The following is a 9538-nucleotide window of genomic DNA, read 5'->3' as shown; positions in this document are numbered from 1 at the left end:
CGTTCCTCCCCACATGTTGGAGAAGGTGGAACCATGCTTCTCAGAACATGAGAAAGAGGGTGGGGGGAGTGATGAGTCTATTCTTGAGAAAGACCTGAGCAGCTGTGAGCCCGGGCCAAGGGTCAGAATGTAGACCTCCCTGCTTTTATCTGATCGGATGGTGGGTGGGTGAGTCTCCATGTTTGGTGTGTGTTGAGCTCCCTTGTATACCGGGCATTGCTGCATCTTGGTGGTAGAGGAGAAACTCCCTTTGGGGTTCGACCTTGAGGAACTTTGTCTACAGGGGAAAACAGGAAACTGATTGCAGTCCAGTGAGGTGATTCTCTGGTGAGGTTTGTCACCAAAATTGAGAGCTAATTGCTCCATCTCGAGTCGTCCTGTCTTTTTCATCAGCAGCATGTCATGTATAGTGATTGTCATGATCTTAAAGGAAGGGATTTCAAATCCCATTTATTAAATTCCCACCACCCACTGTGTGTTGTAAAGTTGGTTCCAAGACAGAATTATAGCGAGAGATTGACAGGACTAATGTTTTGATAAAAACTCAATAGTTCTCATCATAAAAACATGTATATGTAAACATATATTTATGTATGTCTGGCTTTTTGATGTGCATGTATTGACATCATGCTTTTATCTTGTATGTAAACTGTGGACTCTGAGATAAAATCAGTTTAAACTTTCAACAAGGAAGAGAAATAATGAAACGGAACAATGGTTTTTTTGTTTTCCCAGTAACTAAATTTACCATTGTTCTGAGAAATCAGCAAATGACCACAGGATGTGAATTTAATCAAGTTGTGCCTTTGAACAAAGGTATTCTGGTTCTAGTGGAATTTTTTACTTCTCATCATCCTTCTCACATGTTCACTTGTGTCCCTGTGCTGAAATCTACAATAGCTCACTCTGATTTCACCACGTTCGCAGATGATAATTTTAATACAAAAGAAATGGACTTGGGGACGCCTGGGTGGCTCGGTTGTTAAGCGTCTGCTTTTGGCTCAGGGCGTGATCCCAGGGTCCTGGGATCGAGCCCCACGTCAGGCTCCCTGTTCCACTCGGGGCTTGCTCCTTCCTCTCCCACTTCCCCTGCTTGTGTTCCCTCTCTCGCTGGCTGTCTCTCTCTCTCTGTCAAATAAATAAATAAATAAATAAATAAATAAATAAATAAATAAATAAATAAATAAATACAATCTTCAGCAAAAGAAATGGACTTGGGAAACAAAAGGAACTATTATTTCTGACTCTTACAGGTCAGCACTCAAAGTCAAAGATCTTTACCTTTTACTGGAAAAGTATTGTCCTACGTAAGGTTTTTCTACATAAGGCCCACTTTAAAATCGAACCCCCTCCACGCAGCCTGGTTTGAATTGGAGGTGCTGCCTGATTAGCCGTGAGTCAGGATGTGGAATCCTAACAGTCTTCTCAGTTGCACACATATGCAACTGTATCATCTTCTACAATTTAAATAGTTGTTTTGTTTTTTTCATCCAAAGGAACTAAAACATTTAGCGAAGAACTGTTTAGAACCAGCGCTTGCCCTAGAAATATTGTCTTTCTTTGATTTTATGGACTGTTTTTCTTGATCCAGTTGAAAGAGATTTTCGACATCTCCTTTGGCATTGCCTGTCCGCGTCGTCTCTTTGAGAGCACAGCTCTGTCCCGTGTTAGTCCTCTCTTACACTTCATCAGTGCTTTATTAAGAGCTCGTCTGCTAAGTCCTTTACACGCACATCTCATTTAATACTCCTATCAAGCCAATGAGGAAACCAGAGCCCAAGATTAAAAAAAAAAAAGTTGCCAGGGTCAGATTGAGTTTCCCTCTTGTTTCAGTCCATACTCTTCACCGTGACTGCACCACACCTTGGAGTGGTTTGTCTCTGTCCCAGGGGACCCCTCCCAGGTAAGCCAACAGCGTGTTCCCGGCATCACTGTCAAAAGGCTTTGGTATTTATTGGCTGTTGCTAATTGAGCCATTTAGTTTCATTCCATTACTTTTTCTCACACTGAAGGTTGTTAACAAAGAGCAGTCTTGATCACCGTGATTGTTCAAGCACACAAGGAGATGAATGGTGACTCCATCTCTTTTCTGTGTGAATGCTCCATAGCGTGCCATTATGTTTTCAGGTGCCTTCCACACTGAGAGGGGCGAATAATGATTACACGGTCAAGTTTAACAGAGGCTGTGAATCAAAATTATTTATCTGTATCTATCTATATCTCTTTATGTGTGTGTGTGTGTATAGATAGATAGATGAAAGCAAGAAAAAAAAGGTTAAAGAAACTCAACTTGTCATCCATCCTAACATCAAGGTAAGTGAGAGCCTGGATGGTATCTGTGAGGTTGTGAGCATCTCATCTTTTTTTTAAAGGTTGATTCTAAGAAACGGCTTCTTTTGCCCCTAAGCCTGGATCTTTAGACAGCACAGATTGCCAGAAAAGTGATTGAGAAACCAAAGGTGCATGCATCTGTCTATCTATCTCTATCTATCTATCTATCTATCTATCTATCTATCTATCTATCTATCTATCTATCGTGTTGAGAGAGGAGCGCTAGCTTGCTCGAGACCACTTGGAGAGAAAATCAGGGATGGGTTAGAAGCTTTCTTCTTTTGTGGAAGGCATCTGTCTGACTGGCACTGGGTTTGGACAGTGGTGGGACAGACTAGACCTACAAACAATCCTCTGTAGTCTAGTAGCATGGAAATAAAGGAAGCCAAAGGAAAAACCTTCTCCCTGGGGAAGGGGACATGACAGGAGGACTAGGAGATCTTAGCATGGGGTGGGAGGACGCCCCCCCGAGTCATGTCTTATCTGTACTCTGCAAAGCAGCTGACCAGCAAAATGAGAGTTAAGTGTATATGGAAAGTCGCTGAACACACCCAAAGTATCCGGAAAAAAAAAATTTTTTTTAACTTACTTGATGTAAAGATACATGTTTGGCTTACCAGGTGCATTGGGTACACACAGGACCAGTAACAGAACTGAGATTTTGCCCAAACAAGGTAACAGCAGTGTCCCACAAGGACTGGTGTATTGCCTTCCAGGGTGCCTGGGATCGTTGTTCATCTGTTAGACTGATTACGTGTTCTCTCCTAAACAAATACTACCGGATGGAAAGGGACAGAGAAAAGCACCAATCATCCCACATTTCGTATTGCTGTGTCTGATTTCATTCTGATGATAGGGCATTTGGTGACCGTAGCAAGTGACCCTGCTTGCCCAGGTATGTCTCAGCCCCTCCTGGGCCTGGTGGTCTCTGTGGAGTTCACCTTTTTTTTTTTTGGCGTGTATTATTTAAGCTCCTCTGTGATCTGGTCCCAGTCTGCTTTTTCTTTTCTTTCTTTCTTTCTTTCTCTTTCTTTCTTTCTTTCTTTCTTTCTTTCTTTCTTTCTTTCTTTCTTTTTTTTTTTTTGAGATTATTTATTTATGTGAGAGAAAAACTGAGCGAGCGAGAGAGAGAAAGTAGGAGCAGGGCAGAGGGAGAGGGACCCCCAGCTGAGCAGGGAGCCCGACGAGGGTCTTGGTCCCTGGACCCCAGGATCAAGCCCGGAGCCAAAGGCAGACGAGTAACTGACTGGGCCACCCAGGTGCCCCCCCCCCCAGTCTGCTTTTTCCAGTAATCTTTCATTACTCCTCCTCAGCACTATTTCCTGAAAATAAATGGTGAGTCCCACCTTTTTGCCTTGGTAGGCCCTGTGGCCACTTCCCAGCATGCTAAGAAACTTTCTTTTTCTTCTAATATGTGTTCAGTGTGTCTTTCAGGGTTCAACCCAAATGCCTATCCCAAATCCTTGATTCATGCGGTACTTAGGGGAAATCACCTGTTGCTGGAAAATGCAGCTATTTGGGCATAAGCTTATTTGCTCTGGTAGCTTTTAAGTTCTTTGAGAATAGGCTGCCCTATGGGGTCTAGTTCATATTTATCGAGTGGCTGCATGACCGTCAGTCTTTTGACTGTGCTACTATTTTCTCTAAGTCCAATTTAGGCTTTCCCACCTCACTTTTAGACCTTTTGGAATCTGCTTTTATTTACTGTATTTTATTTCACTTTTTTTTTTTTTTTTTTTTTTTTTTTTGGTGAAGTCTCTTCTGTGCTCTTGCCTTTGCCTTCTATGCCTAAATTACCTTTGGGAAAACATGGCGTCTTTGTGAGTTTGCCTCTCAGCCCTTCCAGTCTAACGCTCAGGAATTTCTCTCACGGCAGTCACGTTCTGTGGGTGCCCTGGCCCTCGCTCTGGCGAGCCCACCTTGGTTGAGCATTGGCCTGAGCTGGGCGAGTAGAGGGTCGCCCACCTCTGCCCTTACCTTGGTACGGGTGGTGTGTCTGTACCCCACAGTCACTGTTGGTGGTCAGACTTGGTTCAGTCAGCTTCCTGGAAGAGGTGATACATGTCGACACTGTGAGAGTGAACTTTCCCCAGGCATTCTTCTGCGATTTTTCTCAGCTTTGTGGTTCTCTAAAGGTTACTCACCTACTTCAGACATCCAGGGCAGGCTGCTGGACCCCCTGTATGATGACACAGAGATCTCCGCTGTCCTGGGGGACTTCAGTGAGTGACAGCAGCAGTGTCCCTGTCCCCAGGAGAAAGTCTTTGTAGGGCAGAGCACAGGGCTAGTCGGTGGCACCTTCTTCCAACTTATGTGGTTTGTTGCTGTTTAAATCTTTCCTCTGTCAGGATTCCCATCCGCAAGGGTCATAATAAGAGCCAGTAATTTCCATTTATTGCCTCCTTAATGAGGTCTCTGTATTAGAAGATGTTTGTTTATATGATTCCTATATACCCTAGAATTTTCAAAGTAGAATTTAAGTGATTTGCTGCTAGTAAGCTGCATCAGTCTCAATCATGACGCTAAATCGTGGACTTGACTTTGAAATTAATAGTTATGTTTTTGTTTTTTGTTTTTTCCTCTTAAGAACACATGATTTTCAGGGCTGGCTTTGAGATATCTACCTATCTTCAGTCTAAATCTGTGCATATACATGATTCTTCTGTGGTAATGACAACTGATAGGAAATTGGGTGAGATAGACCTGTAATGGCATGCATTCCCTGTGTGACATAAGGAATTCTGGCACCCTTGGATGTTCTTGGGGGAGTAGGATGCTTTTTTTTTTTTATTTTTAAGATTTTATTTATTTGAGAGAGAGCGAGCATAAACAGGGGGAGGGGCAGAGGGAGAGGGAGAAGCAGACTCCCCCCTGAGCAGGGAGGGAGCCCAGGGCCCAGGATCGTGACCTGAGCCGATGGCAGAGGCTTAATGGACTGAACAACCTAGGCATCCTGATTAGGATGCTTTTGAAGATACTGGTAGAGTTTCAGTGAAACTACATTATCACCTATTTGGGTTTTGGGAGTTTGTTCAGATTCATAAGGAAATGCCTTCTGGCAATACAGCCGGCACGGGCCTTAGAGAAGTCTGTTTTATCTGATACCGCACGCCCATTGCTACTAAGAACCCAGGGCTGGAGCTGACCTTAGCCCAGCCAGCTCCCCACCAAGTACCCAGGCTGAGTATTTAAAGACCTTTGTCCCCAGACATTGTTGGGAAAAGAAGGGGTAAGCTATGCAGGTATTCACCAAGATGGGGAGCGCCTGGTGCAGACATGATGAGACCACCTTGGTTGATCAAAGTCCTCTCCTGTTCATGAGATTATCCGTGGCTGAGAGGTACCATGGGGGAATCAGCTGTCTTTAGAAGGTTGAAAGCTTATGGATAATGTCTTCTTTTGAAGATGACTTATAACAGAGTTTCTCTGCCTAAGCCTTGTATTTCTGTAAAGTTTGCTCAAGCTAGGCATGGCATCTTGCCACTTCATCAGATGACTCATCTCTGTGAAGAAAGACATTTAGCCCTTTCTCCTGGACTACCCCCAACCCAGGAATTTCTTGCGGTAATTCCAGGGAGATCTTGAAACAGCCAAACACAACTTTTATTTTGGTGTATAGGCACACTTCTGTTTCTGTCAAAATAAATTAGTCCTTCAAGTCATAAAATTAGGAAAATATTTTGTGACTTGCGTTTATTATTTAACAAGTAGAATCAATAACTGGCTTCAAAAAAACAAAAACAGAAACAAAAATCCAAACCCATCGCAGCTGGATTGCAGAACATCACTTTACCGTTTGCCAATAGTGAGGACGTGCCTTCTCTGGGAGACGAGAAGCCTTTCTTCCGTCACCCTCTGATTTCATTCATTCTTCCCCATCCATCTTTCTGTGGTCACCTTGCTCTTTTCTGCCTCTGCCCTGTGGATCGGGTGGGCGGATGAGAGCCTGGGAGGGAAGGGCTGGGAGTTCTTTCTGGATCTCTGCTGTTTATTTCCTGTCTTTCCTTCATGTTACAAAGTTTCTCCTTACTTTGCTTTTATCAAGTCTATGAATGACTCCCTTTGTCAAGCTTATTGGAATGCCCTGTGGGAGGGGTGCTATGCAAAAAAATAATTATATTGCATAACTGCTCAGTCCTTTGAGATGCCAGATCACACTTGGCACTGGAACAGACCGTCCTCTCTAGCAGGTCCTATGAGAGCAGGGTGCGGTGCGTCTGAGAGGTGGCTCTGTCCTCCACTCTAGTCCCATGGGAGTGACCTTTACCCCAGCTCTGATAAAGGGCTTATTTTATTTTTCTAAAATGCTTGTGTTTCCTTAGCCCAGAAGGGGATGTGTCCGCGTGTGTGTGTGTGTTCCGTGTATGGTTCTTTCCAGCTGGCGTTCTTCACAAATGTCACGTTTGTCTCCTGTGTCACCTTGAGGCAACTGACATTCGTGACTAATTATTAAAAAGGGCAGCCTTTTAGCTTATTTTGATGAAAACAAAATCCCAGAGAAGTCTGTTAGATACAGTGTAATTGAGCAGGTGACATGTTGATGTTTGGGGTTTGGTTTCCATCCAGGAAGCGTAGAGTTCTTGGCATGGTGGCTGAAGGAACCAGAAGCTCCAAGGTGAACTTCATGGGCTTAGTACAACACTGTGCATCTCCTCTGAACTAATTCCAGGCCTTTAAACTAAATACCAGACAGCCAGGCCAGGCGGTCACCGGGCTTCAGGAAGGGTCATCTGGGAGCATAGAATCATGCAATGAACTCCTATCCAGCAAACATATTTCTTTTTCTTGTAAAATCAAATGACCACCTCAGTTTGGAGGGTGTTGAAATGGAAGGGGGGGTTCATCGCACTCTTTTGTCTGTTTGGGGGCGGCCGTAGTGGTGTGCGGGAGGGGTTTGGCTAGGGATGATGCATATAAAACAGCTCTAGAAGTTAAATTTCTTTCAGAATAGGATTTTATTTTGGCGTAGGCAGTTGCATACCATGCTGCTTCTTCATTGTGAAATCTCCATCAATTGGCATCTTATGTATGACCAGGTACAAAATCCCGAGTAAAAGCAAGCTGAAAACGTGTGAATCAGGGTGCGTTCCTAGAGCTTCAAAACAGTGATAAAGGATGGTGCGTGCTAACGCGGAGAGAGCTCCAAGACACATGCCAGAGGGTAAGAAATGAAGAAGAGAGCTGAATGCCATTTCTTTGGGAGAGGAGGAAAGGCAGCGAACCAAGACAGCGGGTTGGCACCCAGGTGTCGAGGGTTAAGCAAGCCTACTTTGTAGCCCCCCGCACGCTGGCATCAGCAGGCCGGGCAGGGCTCCTGGCCGCATGATGCTGTGTCACCCTCGCTCGGGCCTTCGTTTATGCCCTCCGCCTGACTCAGTCCTTGTCCCCTTCCGCCCTTTTTGAATGTGTATGTTATCCTTTCACTTGTGTATGTTCTTGTAAAACATCTTGTTTCGCGTGCATTTTTCCCCTGGGGTGAAATTCATATGCCGGAAAATTAATCCTTTTAAAGCGAACAATTCAGTTGCATTTAGTGTATTGACGATGTTATGTAACTGTCACCTCTGTCTAGTTCCAAAACTTCAGTGCCTCCAGAATGAAACCCTAGACCTTTTGAGCGGTCACTCTCCATTCTCCCTTCTCAGCCCCTGGCAGCCGCCAACCTGCTTTCAATTTCTAAGGATTCCCCTATTCTGGGTATTTCAAATAAATGGAAGTATACGGTATGTGACCTTTTATGTGCATGCATATATTTTTCAGTCAGCTTTACGGAGGGGTAATTTACATCAGCAAAACTCACACTGTTAGTGGACCTGACACGTGTTTTTTCTTGTTTGTTTTGTTTTGTGCGTCTTTTGCATTTATTCACTGCAACTGTATGAGGGGGGCCCTTTTGTCACCCTCATTTTGCAGATGGGGCCTGAGACTCAGGGAGGCTGATTGGCCTCAGGTTACATAGCTTCTGAGTGCTAGGTGGGATGTGAGTGTGGGTGGACTGGCTCCGGAATCCACCAGAATCCATGGTAACCAGTGTTGTCCACGGCCTCTTGGATCTCTGTACGGTTTCAGAGCCTGCTTTTCCCCAAACAACAGTGTGCTATTTTCCCACGTTGACAGAAAGTGGCTATGGGATATTTGTATGTACCATAATTGAATTATTTCCCCACTGATGGATTTTTAGATTCTTTCTTTCTTTCTTTTTTTTTTCCTGGTCCTGAATCATATTGAAAGGAAGATTAAGGACCAAAGAAAATTATAAAGTAATATATATTTGTTGTAGAAATATGGCCCGACCAGGAGACTAAGCCAAGAAATACATATAATTCCCTTCAGAGGTAACCAATGCAAGCATTTTGAACATAGCTCTCTAATCTCTTTTATGTATTTTTTTTTAATAGGGGAAAAGAAAGCCCTTTAGGAGAAGGAATGATACTGTAAATGAGGTTTTGTCATAGAAAATTTACAATATACTGTGAACATCTTTTTATCTAATTAATAAAGTGAATATTTGCAAAGTGCTTAAAATGCAACGGGGGCTATTTTAAGTGTTTTATTCCATTTCACAGGAATCATGTGAGGTGTGTGGATATTACAGCAAATGAGTATATTTATGTCTGTTTTAAGCTTACATGAGTAGTTTTGTGCTCTAGCTCATATGATTTTTTAAAATTTAGAACTATGTTCTTATGATTAATCTATTTAGCTTGCTGTGTTTACCTAGACATTTGTTCCCCTGTGGGTTTCCTTATTTTTTCCTCTGTTTCTGGGTTCTCACACACAGCAGTGCAGGGAACATCCCTCTACATGCTGTCATAGGCCTATAGGAGATCTTGCTGGAGTATATGTCCAGGAATGATGGGATATGTGGAATATGGGAATATATATCTATATCTATCTATGTATCTACACACACACACACACACACACACACACACTTATGACTAAGTATTGACAGAAGCAGATTCTTTTCCTGAATAGCTCTGTTAGAGTTTTATACAACTTTGCTATATGCTTCCTGTGGTTTCAAAAATATATATGCCTAGAGAAAGGTCCAGAAGGATAGATACCAAACCAGCACTAGGAACATGTACAAGGGGATCAGGAGGGAGATGAACCTTATCAGTCATGATCTTATTTTTTTTTTTAAGATTTATTTATTTATTTTTAGTATTCTTTACACCCAGTGTGGGGCTTGAACTTACAACCC

General features: G+C 43.3%; 1 protein-coding gene across 5 annotated transcripts in view; it reads left to right on the top strand.

Annotated features, from left to right (window-relative positions):
* STK39 (serine/threonine kinase 39) overlaps positions 1 to 9538 on the top strand; it is a 439620-nt gene that overhangs the window by 180060 nt on the left and 250022 nt on the right. The gene's annotated exons all lie outside the window — the stretch shown is intronic.

The sequence above is a fragment of the Ursus americanus genome, chromosome 1 (assembly GCF_024610735.1).
Source record: "Ursus americanus isolate L20-20 chromosome 1, mUrsAme1.1.p, whole genome shotgun sequence".
Lineage (NCBI taxonomy): Eukaryota > Metazoa > Chordata > Mammalia > Carnivora > Ursidae > Ursus > Ursus americanus.
This window is presented reverse-complemented; position numbering and strand designations above follow the sequence as displayed.